At 41.8% G+C, this 19,099-nt stretch overlaps 1 pseudogene; it reads right to left on the reverse strand.

Moving 5' to 3' along the window:
- Nucleotides 1–18,519: 18,519 nt before the first annotated feature.
- LOC119234171 (caspase-7-like) overlaps nucleotides 18,520–19,099 on the reverse strand; it is a 19,055-nt pseudogene continuing 18,475 nt past the window's right edge.

A 19,099-nucleotide genomic window follows, 5' to 3' on the forward strand; every position in this document is an offset into this window, starting at 1 on the left:
TTTGAAGAATGACATTGAAATTTTGATTGGAATAGCATTGAATCTGTATATTGCTTTTGGAAGGATGGCCATTTTAATAATGTTTATTCTTCCAATCCATGAGCAGGGGATGTCTCTCCATTTCTTTGTGTCTTCTTCTATTTCTTTTAACAGTGTTTTATAGTTTTCTTTGTATAGGTCCTTTACCTCTTTTGTTAGATTTATTCCCAAATATTTGATTTTTTTTTTGACACAATTAATTTTTAAACTCACGTTGGCATATGGAGAAGCAGAGGAGAAAAAAAGAGCCCCAGAATAGCAGAGCAAATGGTAATGACTGAAAATGCAAAAGGATAGAAAAACAGCTTTTTAAGAATAAGGATTACAAATGATTTTAAAGATCACTATGTCAGAGTTGAAGAAAAAGGCAATTAGATACTTGAAGGACCACAGGATTCATGAAGGAGACAGAAGCAAAGTCAGACAAACATAGGTGGAAGACCACAGGCCCCCACAGATGTTAGATGAACAGACCCCCCTCCCCACTTCCCTGTTTTCAACCACGTCCTGCCCTAAATGCTGTTCTACCTCCTCTTAAGGTTTCCACCTCTCTGAAGCCTTCTCTAATTCACAGCCCTACGCACTTGCCTGTCTTTGAGTTGTTACTTCAAACTGGATTTATCATAGAAGGTCAAGTGATATCAAGTCTCCATTATAGTTTCACTCATTTCAGCTTTTCTGATAAAGGAGTAACTAATATTCCTTCACTGGCAAGACACTTAAATAAGTGACAGTTTCCTCCTCTGTAAAATGAAGATACTAATAGTGTCTCCTTCCCAAGCTGGTTGAGACAATTAAATAAGATAATATGATATGAAAGACTTGGCACAGTGAATGTCACATAATAAACACTCAAAAAATTTAGCTACCTTGGTCCTCCCTGGTGGCGCAGTGGTTGAGCGCTGGGTTGCGAAGCTGCCCGCAGCCTCTGCAGTGTCGGTTCAATTCCCAGCTGCTCTGCGGCCACTGGAGGAGGGTCCCGCATGGCGCCGCCCGCTGCCCCCCTCAGCAGTGTACTTCATCCATCTGCCTGTTCTGTTCCCCGCTCTGGCTCTGGTGAATTCTTTCACCCTCCCACGCTTCTGACTGTACCCAGTGCTTGTATAAATAAATAAATAAATGAATAAATGAATAAATAAATAAATAAATCTTTAAAAAAAAAATTTTAGCTACCTTAATTATTACTCAATGTTACCGTAGAAGCAACAAGCTGATAAAATGTTCAAAAGCAGACATTTATATGAGGTTCATAAAGAGACCAAAAATAAATTTTTCTTCTTCCTAAAGACCTATAACATCTGCAGGTTTATTGGAAGGTTGAATCTTAGGAAGTTTCTAGGCAGATGCTTGAGCTGATTCTCCTTGTTGTATCTTCTCCTGACCCTACCGCATCTGAACATAAAACTGTAAGAAAGAAAATTAACTGACATAGAGGAATAAAAACTTTCTAAGAAAAGAAATGAAAAGAAAAAATAAGAAAATAATCAGTAACAGTGAAAAGTAAATTTGTGTGATTGTTACCTGAGAAAATGGTGTTTTTCCAAGACACTCAGGGGATTTTAAATTATTATGTTCTCAAAGCTGCCCAAGAATTCCCTTTAATTTTATTACTAAACTCAGGTATAATGACTAGGAGTGGAGAATTCTAAGTCCTTTTCATGGTGCAGTTTTATTTTAATCATATGTATGTAAAATCAGGAGGGAGTTGATTGACCTTGGGAAACATCCCTTTTACTTCTGAGGAGACTGGTTCCGTACCCGTGGGACCCCTGGCACCTTGACACTGTGTGGTCTACATGTCTGTACTGTTGCTGGCCCACGAGCGTCAGTGGGGGAAGAAGCAGAGCTCTCTCGTCATGTCCTTGTACAGTGACTGGTATGGAGCTCTCAATACAGTGAAATGCAGGGAATAAAACTACAACTATAGACCTCAGGAGCGGAAAACCCAGAAACACCCAAGAAAAATATGAAACTGGAAGAAAACTTGAACAGAATTATGATCTTATCTCAGGGGCTTTCTTCTCTCCCCCTTTTCCTAAAGTGACCACTAACTTGTCTGAATCTGGGTTTATCTGTCAAAATCTGTCAGAGCACAGGCTTCTGGCAACAAGCTGACTGGAAAGGAATAAATTGGTACTTAAGATTTCTAGCAAAAGACCCTTATTTTCTAACAGTATTCTGAGCTTTTTTCTATCTTTAAACATGGGGGGGAAACATGAAGAGTTCTAAGTAAAATACATCTCAGGTGGAAAAATATCCTTTTAAATCCTGCATTTTATTTCTTAAATCGTTCCCCTAATCCCTGTAGTGCCTTTATACAAATCTAGGTCACATTAGTCAAATAAAATATTTAAAGTGGCACAAAATCAAATCACTTTAATTATTTCTGTCATTTTATTTCTAAACCTTTTCTCATTCTCCAGCTAAGCAAACACATTAATATTCTTAGTAAACATATTTTCAAGTAGGTTTCCAGAAGCAGAAGTAATTTATAGTAAATAGTACTTTTGAGGAGAGATGAGTTTTCATTCTGACTGAACCACATTAACCTGTTGGAAAATTTATTCATTGAGTAACCATATAGTTATTTTATGGTTTTTTCCTGACTATATATTTTGTTGAGTGAAATAATCTCTATTACCTTTGAAACCATTGCTCCCTTTTCAAAAAGTCTTCCCTAACTCACCCCTTCTTATTTCTTTCAGTTTTCTAGACCAGTGGTCTATATACTAATGCCTGCTGTCTGCTTTTGTAAATAAAGTTTTATTTAACACAGTCATGTCCATTCATTCATGTATTTCCTATGATTGCTTTTGTGTTCCAATCACGACTGAATAGCTGCAACAGAGACCACTTGGTTCACAAAGGCTAAAATATTTCCTGTTGTGTCCTCTACAGAAAATATCTGCTTTAGGCTAGTCACAACAAAATATTGAAATCTATTGTTTAGCTTTTAGTTCTACATAAGTCTTACTTATTGTTTTCATCTGCATATAATTTCTCAAGTATGTTTGTAAGGTTCCTAAATTTTAGAATTGTCTTTTTAAAAAAAAAAAAGATGAATCTTATCAGGTTAACTGAACATAGACTTTTATTTCAGGGAGTCTTAATGTTTGTTCATGCCAATGCTATAGATACTACATAATGGGATGGTAGATTCCATCAGTGACCCTAGTTTATCACCCCTCCCTCTTGTATCCAAGGCCTTTGCCACATACTTTGCAATGCCCTCTCTTGTTGGGACGGGCTTGACCTTGTGACTTGCTTTTGCCTGTTAAATAAGAAGGAAGTGACCATGTGCCAGTTCTGAGATCAGGTCATGCATGATTTACTTGTCCTTTTGTCCTTCTGTCTCACCATTATGAGGACTTGGCTGTTAGTCCAAAAGGAGGTTGAAAGCGTAACTAGCTCCCCAAGTGAATAAGTCTATCAAACTCTGCACCGATTCCAATAAAAAACAACCGAGGGCCTCCCTGGTGGCGCAAGCAGTTGAGCGCAGCGCTGTAAAGCTGTCTGCAGCCTCTCTGGTGATGATTCAATCCCCACCGGTCTTGGAGCAACCCACATGGCAAGCAGACCTCTCCTGTCTTGCCCACTGCTCCCCTCAGCAGTGTATTTCAGTCTTTCTGCCGTTTCTGTTCCCCACTCTGTCTCTGGTGAGTCCTCTCACCCTCCCACGCATCTGGCCTGTATCCCAGCTCTTGTATAAATAATATATATATATATATATATATATGTTAAATAAATAAATAAATAAACTGAGCCTCGCCCTACCCTGCAGATTCATGAATAATTATAAATGATAGTTGTTTTGAGCTCCCAAATTTTGGGATGGCTTATGAAGCAGTAATGGCTAATTGATGCAAGAGTACCCTATCTGAAAATACTTAACACTAATACATTTCTTTTTTTTTTAAATTTATTTATTTATACAAGCACTGGGTACAGCCAGAAGCGTGGGAGGGTGAGAGAATTCACCAGAGCCAGAGGGGAGAGAAGAGAAGGCAGAATAACAAAGTACACTGCTGAGGGGAGCAGAGGGTGGCAGGAGAGGTCTGCGCGCCATGTGGGACACTTGCAGGCGGCTGGGGATGGAACCAGAGCTGCAGAGGCTGCGGGCAGCTTCACAACCCAGCGCTCAACTGCTGCGCCACCGGGGAGGCCCAACACTAATACATTTCCTATGAATCTTAAAGCTAATACATTTCCTTAAAATGTATTAGGGTAAAAATGGGTAAAAATGAAAAGGCTGCAGTTTTTTTAGTGACATAGTTTCTATGAGACTATGCTGTTAAAGGTAATGTACAGAAATTTCCCTTGTCAGTCAAATATCAGAAGAAATCAAAGCATCACTAAGAATTGAGCTAGTACCTGCCATGTGCTCATAACAGGTTCCTGAAAGATACAAAAATCATAGTTTCTAACAGCAATGAACTTTGATTTCTGTTGTGGATCAAGTAAAATGTAAGATGGAATATAAGACAGCAATTGAGTGTAAAACCTACAGAATCTTTGAGCTTCTGACTATACCTGGTGCATTGCATGCATGTATCTCTGTACCTTCACAAAACCCAAAGAGAACAAGAAAGGAACAAGTAATGACAAGAGATGTCAAGAGAGCTTTGGAAGCTGGAATGAATGAATAACACAGTGAAGAGAAAAAAGTTGAAATTTAGCCTGAAAGGGAAGGTGTAGTTAACCAGAGCAAGCAAGAAAGCCCTGGGATGGGAGGCACCAGGTGACCAGTGAAGGCATCAAGAAAGGGTAAGACCAACAACAAGATAGTGGTCTTCTCTCTGCCAAGAGACTAATCCCTGCCCATTCCAGCTGAAGATGGGCTCAAGGTGCTATGCAAGCTGGGAGAGCCATGGCCCCTCTCCCTATTGAAGAGGGGATAAGAGGGAGGAGATAAACTGTCATCTCCTTTTAGCTGTTTATCCTGCATTCCATCTCTGCAAAGAAATGCTTAGATGCCATCTCATGCAATTTTTCTTTTTTTTTTTTAGATTTATTTATTTATTTATACAAGCACTGGGTACAGTCAGAGGCGCGGGAGGGTGAGAGCCAGAGCGGGGAGCAGAGCCAGAGCCAGAGCGGGGAGCAGAGCAGGCAGAAGGACGAAGTACACTGCTGAGGGGAGCAGCGGGCGGCAGGAGAGGTCTGCGCGCCATGTGGGACCCTCGCCAGCGGCCAGGGATTGAACAGGTGCTGCAGAGGCTGCGGGCAGCTTTGTAGCCCAGCGCTCAACCGCTGCGCCACCAGGGGAGGCGCGACAATTTTTCTTTTTTTAATTGTAGACATGATTGATTTACTCTAAAGAAAGGAGAGGGTTTAACTCTTCTACACTCTCAACAACAGACAATGTCTAAAATGCAAGTCGGGAGATGGCAATTAATTAAAAAAAAAACACCCCATATTGTGTCATGTATCAGAAGAGGTCACTGAAATTGATGAACAAAGAGCTGCACTTAGGAATAGGGAGCAGAGGTGAAAGAACTGCTGACACAACACTTTTTACTTCTTTTTTCATTCAATGATTTCTTTTATTGAGTGTGTCAGGCATTGTACGGAAAGATGGTGATGCACAGGGCTGAACTCCAAGCTAAGAATGTTTTAGGGTTCTCCCCCCTTTTTTTTTTTCTTAAATGGAAGATTATTTATTTATTTTCATTTTTAATGGATTAAAGGATTGTTAAAAACTTTTGTTTCTTATTTATTGTTGCTGTAGTCAATAGTAAAAGGGAGGGAGGAAGAGTCAGAGGGAGGAAAGAAAACAGTGACATAGATCTTGTATCCAGTAAAACCAAAAAATTTACTATTTGGCTCTTTATACAAAAAGTTTGCTATTTTTCTAGGGACTAGGCAGATCTCTCTTGAGTACCATTAATTATCTCTCCCAAACAGGTCAAATTATAAATATTTTAACCCTTTTAAGAGATTGTAAGTCTATTCAACCACGAAAAATAACAAGGTAAAGAGGGTCCATTTAGAAAGGCAGATTCTATAACAGAAATGTCAGCTTTGATCATCTTAGGAAATCAAGCCAAAAAATATCTAGAATCCTTGGTGCCCATTCCTTTGTCCCCCATTCATGGAGGACATTATTTAATTCACAGAATTAGGAGCATGCATTACTTGAATGGACACACAAGTCACCACAGCAGTCACCCACAGGTTTGGATAGTGGTCAAACAGAGCTTTTACCTTCTTATGTTGTTTGACATTTTTCCAATGAAGGTTCATTCTTGTGTGATTTATATAATTAAAAATAAATTTAAAAACACATACAAAAATAAAATAATCTAGAAGCAAGATCTTGGACTGTGCCAAAGTGCAATTCAACAACATGAATAATCTGCAAGCATCTGAATGTATCAGCTGCAATTATACTTGCTAATTATTTAACCCATCCATTATTACACATGAAGGACAGTGCCCGGGGTTTTATAGCCATCCTCATAACCCTCACAATCTTATAAAGTCAGTGGTACTATTAGCTCCGTTTTATAAACGTGGAAACTGAGGCTTGGAGAAATTAACACACTTACCCAAGACCATATGGCTAGCAGGAATCAAAACCATGATGTGAACCAAATCTGTTTCTTGAGCTCAAGAGCTTAACACTGCATCCAAAAGGAACATGCTTTTCTTCAACAAGTCCAAAATCTTAGAATTTTTAGTAGAAAAATAACTTCAAAATCCACCAAAGAACAGTCATATTAGCTGGGGGGAACTAAATGTCTAATCTCTGTGACTCTGACCAAGAGGAATGAACAGAGATGGTTCCAGAAAAAAAGATGTGCCTGACCCGCACTGAGCCATGGTGAGAGGTGACCTGCAGTCAGATCATGCCCTTTGACACCAGCAGGGTCATCTACATTCCACAGAGTCCCTGTGCCGCCCTGGCCAGCATCCTAGCCTTTTTAGGTGATGGTATCCACTCGAGTCTTTCATCCTCACACTTGCATCCTTCAGCCTGTGCAGGTCCTTATTGAGTCTCATCAGCTGTCCCATGTATCTTTAGCAAATACCTGCCAGTGGCCCTTCTGATATTCAAGATTCTAAGCAAAAGACATTTATTCTGAACAACACCTACTGTCTGCCACCTGCTGGGAGATGCCCAGTGACTTAATGATAACAGACAGCATGTTGATGAGCCGCTCTAATGCCCAGTACTGGGAGGGCTTTTTTTTTTAAAAGATTTATTTTATTTATACAAAAACGGGGGGGGTTGGGGGGGCAGAGGGGGTGAGAGGATTCACCAGAGACAGAGTGGGGACCAGAAAAGGCAGACTGATGAAATACACTGCTGAGGGGAGCAGAGGGCATGACAGGGGAGGTCTGCTTGCCATGTGGGTTGCTCCAAGACCAGTGGGGATCGAACCATCACCAGAGAGGCTGCGGACAGCTTCACAGCACTGCGCTCAACTGCCTGTGCCACCAGGGAGGCCCTGGGAGGATTTTTGACACATCCGCGGACCTTCCCTGAGGAAGCTAACAACCAGAGACAGACTTACAATGAGAGTGACTATAAAGCTAAACAAGAAGACCTGGGTGAGGCCCAAAACCTCAGGGTTAAATGGCAAATTAAATCCATGTATTTGTAGGTGTATGTATGCGCTCTCCCATCTGGGATTGCTCTCTGTATGAAACACAGGGAGACATACCATTTAAATGGTTTCAAAAGCCAATTGAAATATGCTTCCTATAGAATAATACACTCTTCTAACTCCCACGTCACCGGCCAACTCTCTGCACCACTTCAATCCACGTCAGCGTGAGGCATGGATCCAGGGCACCATCATAAGGTGTGTAGTGCCAGGCTCAAGAGTTTCTGTTTTGTTAGGGTCTTCATGGTATGGTGGTGTGTGTGGTCCTGGTCCCAAGCCAGGGAGCCCCTGAACACCATCTGTGGGGGAGGGGAGACTCAGACAGTTGCTCCCAAGGCCCCTTTTGTTGTTGACAGTCAGGAAAACCCAACCTGCTCCCACGGTTTGGCATGGTCCTGGCAACGTCACCCTCTGATTGACCCACAGGTCACAGGCCTTGGCCGAGCTTATTAAAATAGCAGCGGTGATTGCCTCTTGAAGCAGAAAAACCTGCCCAGCATTCCATTCCCCAGGGATGAAACCTTAAAGGATTGTTAATCAGCAGGTAGCATCTCCCCCAGCTCCCTTTTGAGGAATTGAATGGCATTCAGAGATAAGGCTTGCTGAATCCAGATATCATGAATTAATATCCTGACCATCACCCCAACCTTTGAAGTATATTAATGATGGAGAAGGACTTGTCAACAGTCAGATTTTAATATAAAAATAGAAAACTGGTATCTCATTTGCCTAAATTACTATTAATTGCATGCAAACACTAGTTCTACGCATAACCTTTAATGCTTAAGATAGTAAATCGCTGTGTCAAGTCTTATATCAACAGTCATCTAACTAGCTAATGCTTTCAAAGCGTGCCAGAAGAGAAAGGACAGGATGGCATCCTCTTATTAAAGAGAGATGGATGAGCGGTGGAAGTCTTGTTATTTTAAAGCATCAGGAACGCAGCTACAACAAGAAACAAAATTTAAACCAAGTCAAACTTGTTTATTATCTATCCCTTCAAAATATGCTTCTATTTTTTAAAAAGGTAATTAAAATTATATTATCAATATTCCCTCTGGAGAGTCGTTTTGAAACAATGCAGAGCAATGAAACCTCTTCTGTTCCAAACATAAGGTGTGTTTGTTTTGAAGTGCCAGAATAATTTGCCAACTTCCAATTTAATTATGACTGAGATTCAAGTCAACTGTTGAGTGTTCTAAGGATACGGCTTCTGCAGATTCCAGCTGGCAGCAAGTGGAAAGACTCCAAATACCTTAAAAATATACCATGGAGTGAAAAGGAGGAGAATAGTAAAAAAAAAAAAAAAAAAAAAAAAAAAAACCGAGGAAAGAAATGTGGTTTTATCTCTTTCCAGTTTGACCACTAAAAAGACAATCGGCTCTAGGACTTAGTGTTTACTTATAATCTCTCTGTCACCATAGCGTTTCCAAAAGCTGACCTAGCTTTCCTGGAAATCAAATCAAATCCACTCTTTTTTATAGTGCAAGGGAGACAGCGGCATTTTTTAATTTATTCAAATAGAGACACACAGACATCTTGAGATATTCTAATTTTATCTCCAAGATGCCTTTGCTTTAAGAAAAACCACCAAATTGTAGTTGACGATTCTAAATATCAGTCATGCACTAATAGCAATTAGTAGGCACAGTTTTATCATTAAAATGCAGATTTCATCCTTTAGGAGAGCCCAGAGTGTCCCAGTGAATCCAGAGGTGCTTTGTAAATATCAGGTCATGTGATATTTTAGAAAAAAAAAGAAGTGGAAAAAGTTGGGGCCTAGTTCTTGGCTCATTGCCTTCACGGTGTCATTGTTAGCTTTTACTTTATTATTCTGATGTTTGTCAACATTTGTCTTTCCAGTGAATGCCTAAGACAGATCAATAAGGACACAAAACCACATTTCCAGATTTTTCAATCAGGATTGTCTTTTGAAATAATGTTCATTTACAGGCAAAAATTTTATGGCACAAGAAGTCACCGTGAATTACTCATCAACCACAGAGCGTGCCAACCTGTAATTCTTCCGTACCTCCAACAAGTGTGTACATGTGCGGGGCAGCACGCCTAGGCTCCATAGTCCACACTATGGAGGCAAATCCCAGCTGGCTGGAGGTCCTGGTAAACAGAGACAGAGCTTGGAAGTGAAGGGGGAGGGTACAAGGCGCCTCTGCCTTACACGGAACTCCCACCTGCCTACTCTCCAGAAACCAAAAGACGTTATACTCTCTTAAGAGGCCCAGGAGAAAAAGAAACCGCACCAATTGACACAGTCTGCTGGTTTCAATAGAGCAGGCGGCACTGGGTGGCCTCTGAAGCTGTGGTTCTGGCTGTCATCCCAGGGATGCTGAGCAGGATGCACAGTCCCTCCTGAAGCCCTTCTCACCAGGGGACCAAGTCTCCCCTAAAACACACTTGTAGGGGGAGCTCAGCAGGAATGGCAGACACACACAAACAAAACATCCAGGGTGCTCCACCCAGGATCACAAAAACTACATCAACAGTGGCAAAAGACTTCATCTCAAAGCTATGCTGAGGCAGAGGTGCTGTCATGGAAACGCGATGTAAACAAAGAGCCCGGGAGCAGAAACGGGAGCACAGGAGCTGGCCCACATCAAGGACTCCTTTGAAAGTGCTCCAGCTGGCCAACCTACCTACATTTCATTTGACTGAGCTGGACTCCTACTACCCAACAGTGGTGTCGGTGTCTGTGATCTGTAAAAATGTTGCTATATAAGAGCTGCATTTGTTATGCCCATTCAAAGATTGGAGAGTTAACGTTGTAAACACGAAGCAATTTTAACCAATAGAAAGTCCTTGCATCCCTCCCCATGAGAGAGCACACATGCCACGTTTATGAAGGGGACAGTCAAACCTTGGGTGTCTTCGACGACGTGAAGAGGGTCCATGAGCTCTGCAGGTTTCCAGGTCATTGACGAGCACAGGGCCCTGAGACCTTGGCGTTTCTTCACTAGGTGGCCGGCACAAGGGAGACTCACTTGTCAGAGGAAAGGCTGGGGCCCTGGCTTTCCTCCCAGGACAGGAGTCTGTGGGCTGAGCTGGTCTCCAGGGAGGGTGTGTCACCCAGAGGGTGTGCCAGGGCCAGCTCAGGAAGAATGAGGAGTTTCCTGTGTGATTCTAGTCCTTCCTCCTGCACAAGAATTCTCATCCCCTTAATCCCGCTGCTCTGTCTCCTTCCCATTCCAAAACCCACTCTTCAGAAGGCGTCAGCTCACGGACACCACACCTGCAGAAAACCGTCCCTTCTGGAAAGCCAGATGTGCCCAGAACATCCTCAGATTTCCCTCCACTCTGCACAACCCGGAACCCAGACTTTGCCTACTGTCATTTTATAACTCAGAACACATGAGTCAAAGAAAGAAAAGGATTGATTTTCCTGAGCCTTCTGCCTCCTGTTTACATTCAATGAATTATCATCTCACCAGATGGGCTTTTTATAACTTTTTTTAATACTAGGATTTAACAAAAGCACTCTAAATTGGGGAGGCTCGTTTTACTATCAGTCTGGCCGTTCACCACAGCTTTGAATGCCGTCCCCTGACAAACGCTGCTATGACAAGCCGTGGACTTGGAGTCTTTGTATTAGGGACAGGCTGTCTGAAAACAATGACCTCATCCGGAAAGGCTCAGGAAAGAGGCATTTTTTCCTTTAGTCAGCCATGCCCTGATGCTGGATTGGGTTACCCGCCACCCACCGTCCAAGTTTTCTCCCAGTTATTTTTGAACACCAGCGCCTTTGCAAGATGGAAAGGTTATAAAGACATAGTTTAACTGGGAAAGATCCTCAGGGCAAATATCCCTAGCCTCGGAGACATGTATTAGCTAGGTGGCAGAAGGACACTGACATAATCCTTTAAGTGTGATAGCAGAACATTTAATTCCAGCAATGAAGATATGAAGGTCCAGAAACCATTCTGAGATATTAACACATGGCCCCAGGACCTCCCCACGGAAAGGAAAGACTGTATGATCACATTGTTTAAATATAAAGTTTGATGGGCGGACATTCCCGGTTTGTTTTCTACCCCCACCTGGCTGCATTTTTTGTTTGTGTTGAAAGGCTCTAGGGACAGCCATACTCATGGGTGACCCCATCCTCCATTCCTCACTCCAAGTCACTGTCTGGAACTTTCTGCCCCTGATAACGTCCTCCTGACTTGGCCGAAGCACCAGGCGCCAGACAAAGGATCACAACTGGACCACTCATTGATAAAATGCTTGGCATCTGCAGGGCTGTCATATGTTAGCTGCCACCGCAAGGCCAGTCGCATTTATTGAAATCTCCTGATTAGGCCTAATGCTTAGCATTCTCATGAGATTGATTCCCTGTTTGAACCCTAATGCTTTTTTTGTTAGCGTTTCGGGATTTTTACCATAAGGAAACAACAGAAGTCTTTTATTGTTGCATTTTTTTAATTCTCTTGAGCTTTCATTTCAAATGTCATGGAAGCTAGTTTTCCCTGCTGGCTTGAAATCTCAGATTATGATTCCTACCTGATTTTCAGTGACAGGGGGAAAAAGAAACCAAGTGTAGTGCCGCAGCTATTTGCTGGGCCCAAACACAAGACTCTTAACTCAAAAGCAACTTGCACTGACGCCTTGCCTTTTATAAGGTGGAATGGGGTGTGGAGAGGAGAGACAATCTGACATTGAGATGCTGACTTTTGAACAACTAATCCTATTAGATAGTCTCTTTCTAGTCAGTCCTCCAAATTTGACTTTTGTCGGTTGAACCAGAGATAATGAGATGGGCGATTTATTAGAATCCAGACCAGCTGTTTAAAAACTGTTAAAAACACTCAGTGTTTTCTAAGGGGCAGTGGTGCTTCTACAACGTCATTGCAAAGTCCATGCCATGTGTGTGTTACTCACCTCCCATAACTCACTCATCTTAGGAAAGTGGAAAAAGTCCTTCCCAAACCAGGCTCCTCAGAACTATTCCCAGGAAAGTAGTTGTAAGTCAGCAAAATTCATAAATGAAACATGCACATTCATCTATATGCAGGAGAAGGTTGATTAAACGTTGTTAAAGAGGTTTCTTGACCATGGACTTCTCTGGACATTAATGAGCATGTGTGCCTTGTCATTCTTTAAGAGAATAAAGAAAAAAGCACTTCCTAAATTATTCAACCAGAGAAACCCCAACCCCAAATATTAACTTGCCACAACTTGAAAACACTGCTCTAAGAAAGGAGATGGATTTTACAGATATATCCTTTGTAGTGTCAAAGGTGAGAACTCCTCAAGCCAGAGGAATTTAGTGACTTGTCAAAACCACACAGAATATATAACTGTGATGGTTCCAACTGTCAGTATGGCTCTACTGGGATGGCCTCATTGGGTCATGGGGCCTGGCTCTGTTTGTAAGTAACTACGCCCCCAGCCCCAGCAAATCCGCCATGTCCTGGTCACACAGATACCACATATTCTTAGGCAAACAGCACTTCTGACGTCAGATTATGTTAAAAGACCTGACCTACATCTGCTTTGCAATTACAGGAGACACAGCCTGTCATAATGTAATTTATGACAGGACTGAGGGTGAAAATAGCAGATATCAATAACAAAACATTCAAAGGATGCTGGCCTCATCCGTTAAACTAAGCAGAGAGACAGAAACTGGAAGCAAATTGAATTCCATAAGAAAAATGATTCCATTGGGAAAGTTGAAAACCAAATTTCTTAAAAGGTCAAATTCAATAAGAAGAATCTTCTAGACTCTAACTAGAAGGGCACAGGAAAAATTTAAGGATCAATGTGTGATCTCCCGTGAACTTGTGTTCCAATGATACTCAAGTTATAAGCCCAGATAACTGGTCCCAACCCGAGATTTGCTGTGTGAGACCATTGGAAACATTAATTTCAAGAACTAAAAGAACTTGCATTTGAAACACACAAAGAACTCTTGATGAGGGCTTAACCAAGAAATGGTCTTTATAGCACACACCTATCTCTGTGCTATAAGACCCCATTTCCACTTTGAATTTCCAAGTGGATCCCACATAATTGTTTTCGTAAATGGGAATAAAATTTTATGGGCTTTACTAAGATAATGTCAATGCATATTACATAAGGTCACCATATATCTCAGTTTCATAAGCTGCAAACAGAATGACCTCATTATTATACAATAGCTCACATTCATGGAGGGGTCACTGCAGGCATTGAGCAAAGATTCCCTCACTGACTTCCTATAATCCTCTAGGGCAGGGCTATTATCGTCTCCATCTTATTTTAAAGATGAGGCAAATGAAACAGAAGTTAAATTATCCAAGGTCACTCCATTAACAAGGGGTACAGCTAGGACTTAGGTACAAGCTGTGAGAATAGAGACCACCCCTTGGATGCCTGTATTAAAACAGCTCTGGGCAAACAATTAAGCTAGAGAAGATGCCAGACACCATGCCGAAAGGATGGTAATGGGATCCAGGACATGTGCTTAGCAGTACAGAAAGTTGGAGTATATCGAAAGGCTGCTCAAGCTTTGCAAAAACCCTGAACACTGAAGACTGTATGGTGGGGGTGGAGGGTGGAGAAGGTTATTACTGATGTCAAGGGAATCATTTTTTCTGAATCACATTCTGCTTTGATGAGATTCTTCTGAATTAATCTCATTCACAAAGCACCGGAGTCCATGGGCAGAGCTTCTAAAAAGGCTGTGATGAGGGGAACCCAGCCGAACACCGGAGACTGCTCTCCTTACCTCCTGCTCTCCTTAGCTCCCGCCATCTTTTTCAAAGTCACAGCTTGTAGGCAGAGGAGCAGACCTCACATCTGTGTGACTCAATCACTGTGTCCTCCTGAGATGTAATCAAATGGTTCAATCTCAACATTCTCAAGCTCTTCCCAAGCGTTCTATTGAAAGAAGCCACAAGATTGCCAACTCACTAATATCAACCTGTTACTGCATGAACCTTTTCAAATATGGGAGCAGAACTTGGTTGGCATCAGATGCTTGCTACGTCGCCCATCACAACTAGGAAGTTGACAATGGTGGACTTTTTGTTTTCCACTCCCTTTACCCTCCCCCTCCTTATCTATTTCATCTGCCCTGATTATCATCCTACCCAGTCAGCTTGAGTCAGCTAAAGGGGATTAAAAGGTAGTCTACATTCCCTGCAAAAACAACAGGCACATCTCTTTAGTGACTCGTTTCACACAAATAAGCTATAGGAACTGGGGGATTTCAGTCTTTCTGTACCTTTAAAAAAAGTTACAATGATGAAGTGTGAAAGAAAGAAAATTATTGCCGTCTGAGGAGAGTCTACATTTCTCTCACTGTAAGGAGAGCAAGCATTAGGTTGAATAGTAATGACTGTCCACCGTCTGGACTTTTATAACTTCTACATTAAGCTCCATTTGGCTCACAAATGACATACAGCCACAGCAATTGCAAATATTTCACACAGAGTTTCAAGCTTACAAGACTAAAGGAGGAAAATGTATTGACTGTGCTATACACAAAGGACTACACTTTTGTTGTTGGGAGGTCAGAAAGCAGAATAAACACTCAGAAGACAGAGGTCCCTTGGGAATATCACTACCTCGTTGCCTCTCCCCTGGATCTTTCCCTCCATGGGCACTACTACCAGGCTGGTCCACAACCTCTTCTTCAGAAGCTACATCCAAAGTTAGTAAGAGAAAAAACTGGCCACACTTTAATGAGAATAAGAATCTTATTTCAAATAACTGATGCCTATTCACTCTCCACTTTAATTTGGGGGACTTTAAATTTAATTACTCTGCCTACTTAATAATTTAATGACAATAAAACATTCGTACCTCGTCTTTAATGAAAGCAACCACTTATTTATGGCCTCATGCAAACTAATTTCCTACTTAATTTAAAAAATCTTAATGGTTTGTCTCTGCCTGCTTTCAACTTTCATGTCTTCTGAGAAGTAGTTTAAGGTACTTTAATGATACAGGGGTAAAAAAGGCATTTAAAGTCTTCCAAAATAAGTCAACACTGAGCTGAGGATGCCTTGCTAAACTTTTTTTTTTTTTTAATTTTTTTTTTTTTAATAGAGGCATGCTTTTATTTATTTATTTGTTTGTTTTGTTTATACATGCACTGGGTACAGTCAGAAGCGCGGGAGGGCGAGAGAATTCACCAGAGCCAGAGCGGGGAACAGAGCAGGCAGAAGGACTGAAGTACACTGCTGAGGGGAGCAGCGGGCGGCAGGAGAGGTCTGCGCGCCATGTGGGACCCTCCTCTGGTGGCCAGGGAGCAGCCGGGGATCGAACCGGAGCTTCAGAGGCCGCGGGCAGCTTCGCAACCCAGCGCTCAACCGCTGCGCCACCGGGGAGGCCCTGCCTTGCTAAACTTTTTTAGGGTTCCTAATAACCAACCAATAGAGTCAAGAACAAAATTGCCTTTAGTAGTCAAATATGTCTCCTAATCAGTAGCCTCTTATACCTATGCCCTGTCCTCTGAGAAGACAGGCACAGGCAGCCTGGAAGCTAGGGGAGCACTTAGATGGACTGACCAGTTGTTTTCAAGCTCACACACAGAATAATGAGGTTTCTCTGGGATCGGTAAGGAATAGGGGGGAAGGGTTGACTCTGGGCTCCACCCCAACTTCCACGAGAGGAATTTTAGCACATCAGCATTATATGCTGGGCTTCCAGATAAGCCTCTATTTGAAAAGAATTCCATGGCTTAAAAATAAACACAGACTTTGAAAAATTCCCATCCTGTCCAATCTTTTCATTTAGATAGGAGGAAAATGAAGGCCAAGAAGAGTGACTGGCCAAGGCAGGGCTCCGGTTAGCCAAGGGTGCTGAGCAATATGCTCCAGGGTATACCCAATTCACCATGTATGCCCTTAATGAGCACTCCCCGGTCCTCATCCTAAACATGCTCAGTCTATCCACCGCAGCTCACACAGGCACGGCCCACAACCCATAGTGCAGACCCTACCTGCAGGTCATCTTATTATTCCTGTGCATTGTTTTCTTATCTCTATTCTTTGTTTTCTTATCTCTATTCTTCCTCTTCTTATTTTTTATTGAGTTAACATTGGCCTACATCATTATTTGTGTTTTAGAGGTATAGGATCTCCCCCTCTGGTGGTCTTACTATACCACACCCACCACCAAAGCACCCATGGTTTTTAGACATTTATTTAAAGAGAAGCCAGGAGTAGAAAAGCAGCAAGAGTCCTGCCAATTTAAGATGAAAATGAAAATTTACTGAAATGCAATTAAAACTAATAGAAAATAATATTTGGCTGATGAAAGTTGGATTGACACTCTAGGGAAAGGATCCAGACACTCTACAGCATATGTCTGCTCTCTGAAACCTTCACCCTCACCAGCTTCACTCTAAAAAGTTTTATATAGCAAACCACAGCTGAGCACACTGGGTGGGGTCCAGCCCCAGGGGCCACGCTAGCTACTCCTGCCCAGCACCCAACTCTGCAGTTATTCTGCATGAGTAATTGGATGAAATTTCTGGATGAATACCACAGTAGCTGGTTCCTGGAAGGTGGGCTTGACATTTTATGAAACATGATGAAACCAAACTGCGAGTAACAAAAAATGATAAATCAGCAGAGGTTGTTGCAGCCAACACTACAGCCTGATTTTTTTTTTAAGATTTATTTATTTATGCATACAAGAATTGGGGTACAGGCCAGAGGTGTAGGGAGTGAGAAAATTTGCCAGAGACAGAGTGGGGAGCAGAACAGCAGATCTACTGAAATACACTGCTGAGGGGAGCAGTGGGTGAGACAGAAGAGGTCTGCTATGCCATGTGGGTCAGCTCCCTGGCCGGGGATCGAACTTGTGCTGCAGTACCTGTGGATTGCTTCATAGTGCTGACACTTAACCCCTTGCAACACCAGGGAGGCCCCACCACTGTGGTCTGTTTTATAAGGGCTCCTTTAAGTAACCCCCTGAAGTGATCCTGGCTTACCACACACAGGAACCTGAGCAAGTTATTTAACCTACCTGTGCCTTCATTTCCTCACCTGTAAGGTCAGGATAATTATAGCACCTACCGGAAGGGATATGCTAAGAATTAGTAAACAGTTTCTGGTACATAGTAACCTCTTTTTAAATATTAGTTGTTGTCACTGTTTTTCTTCTTATATATATTTTTTAAAACATTATTTAAATAATAGACAGAGAAGCCAGGGTAAGAAAGTAGCAAGGGCCCTGCCAATTTAAAATGAAAATTATAATGCAGTTTAATATAAAGCAACAGAAAATAATAACTGGTTGAAAGGAGTGGAATTTACAAGCAGATTGGAATCATAGTTCTACAATCTTCTCCAGATCTTGCTGAAGCAGCAGCATTTCCATCACTTGGGATCTTGTTAGAAACGCAGTCTTAATCCCCAAATCCTACTCTCAGGTACAGAATCACAATCTGCAATTTAATAAGCTCTCCAGGGAATTTATTAAAGTTGGAAAAGGGCTGCCTTTTTGGAATATACTGAGATTTTAACATTAGGTCAAAGGACTAAAATCTCATTCTATAGTTACATCTCCATGTATTATCCTAAATCCTGAACCTCTTTCCATTTGCCCTCATTTTAAATGGTTTCAACCAACTTGACATATGGTAGATTCTCCTTTCCTGGGACAGAATACTCCAGAAGGGCACTGAGGGCAACAAAGCTACCTCGTGTTGTTAACATCAATGATTTCTGAATGTCATCCTCATTATGATCATCCATCAGTGGCTAACTAGGTCTTGTTGAGTTCTCCAAATGTGCAAGGACTCATACAAGGTACTTTCCATATGTTCCCACTTAATACAATACCCTGTGAATAGGAATTACCATCCCCATTTTACAGACAGGGAGCTGAGACTCAGAGAGGTTACATCATTTTGTCAAGGTCAACCTGAATGCGGGGGGTGGGGGGGGGGGGGGGGGGAAGGCCTTTCTGAAGTGCATGCTATCTCTGTGAGGCATGAAACAGTCATTATGCCCCTTTTTGGATTAAACAAACAAACAAGCCCCCCACCCCCAGATACACAAAGAGGCATGAAATAACAAGAACTGAAACTTTGTAAGAACTATATCCATCAGAGTTCGATACCTTTTGCATATTAAAGAATTGTGGTGCCAGAAATGCCAACAAAAATACACACACTTTGAAGATATTGGGGAGCAGGTATAGCAAAGAAAAGAATTCTTCTATTCATGAAGTTTTGCACAAACCAAAGAGCTTCAATTTTTAATCTCTGAAGCCAAGAGCTTATTGGGGTGTGAGATACTCTGGCAAACCAGAACTTCCAGATTTTTATTACCATCACCTGTAGCAACTGGTCTTATCAGCACATCTCAGTTAACATCCTACACAGTATTATTCTTGCATGCCTGTTAAATTCTCCTAATTATCATTTGTCTGATTTCCCTACTAGATCTCTTTCCAAGCTTGATAGCCACATCTTCAGAACTCAGCAAGATAAATCA

This window comes from Talpa occidentalis, unplaced genomic scaffold (assembly GCF_014898055.3).
Source record: "Talpa occidentalis isolate TD23 unplaced genomic scaffold, MPIMG_talOcc4v2.1 talOcc4.8, whole genome shotgun sequence".
Lineage (NCBI taxonomy): Eukaryota > Metazoa > Chordata > Mammalia > Eulipotyphla > Talpidae > Talpa > Talpa occidentalis.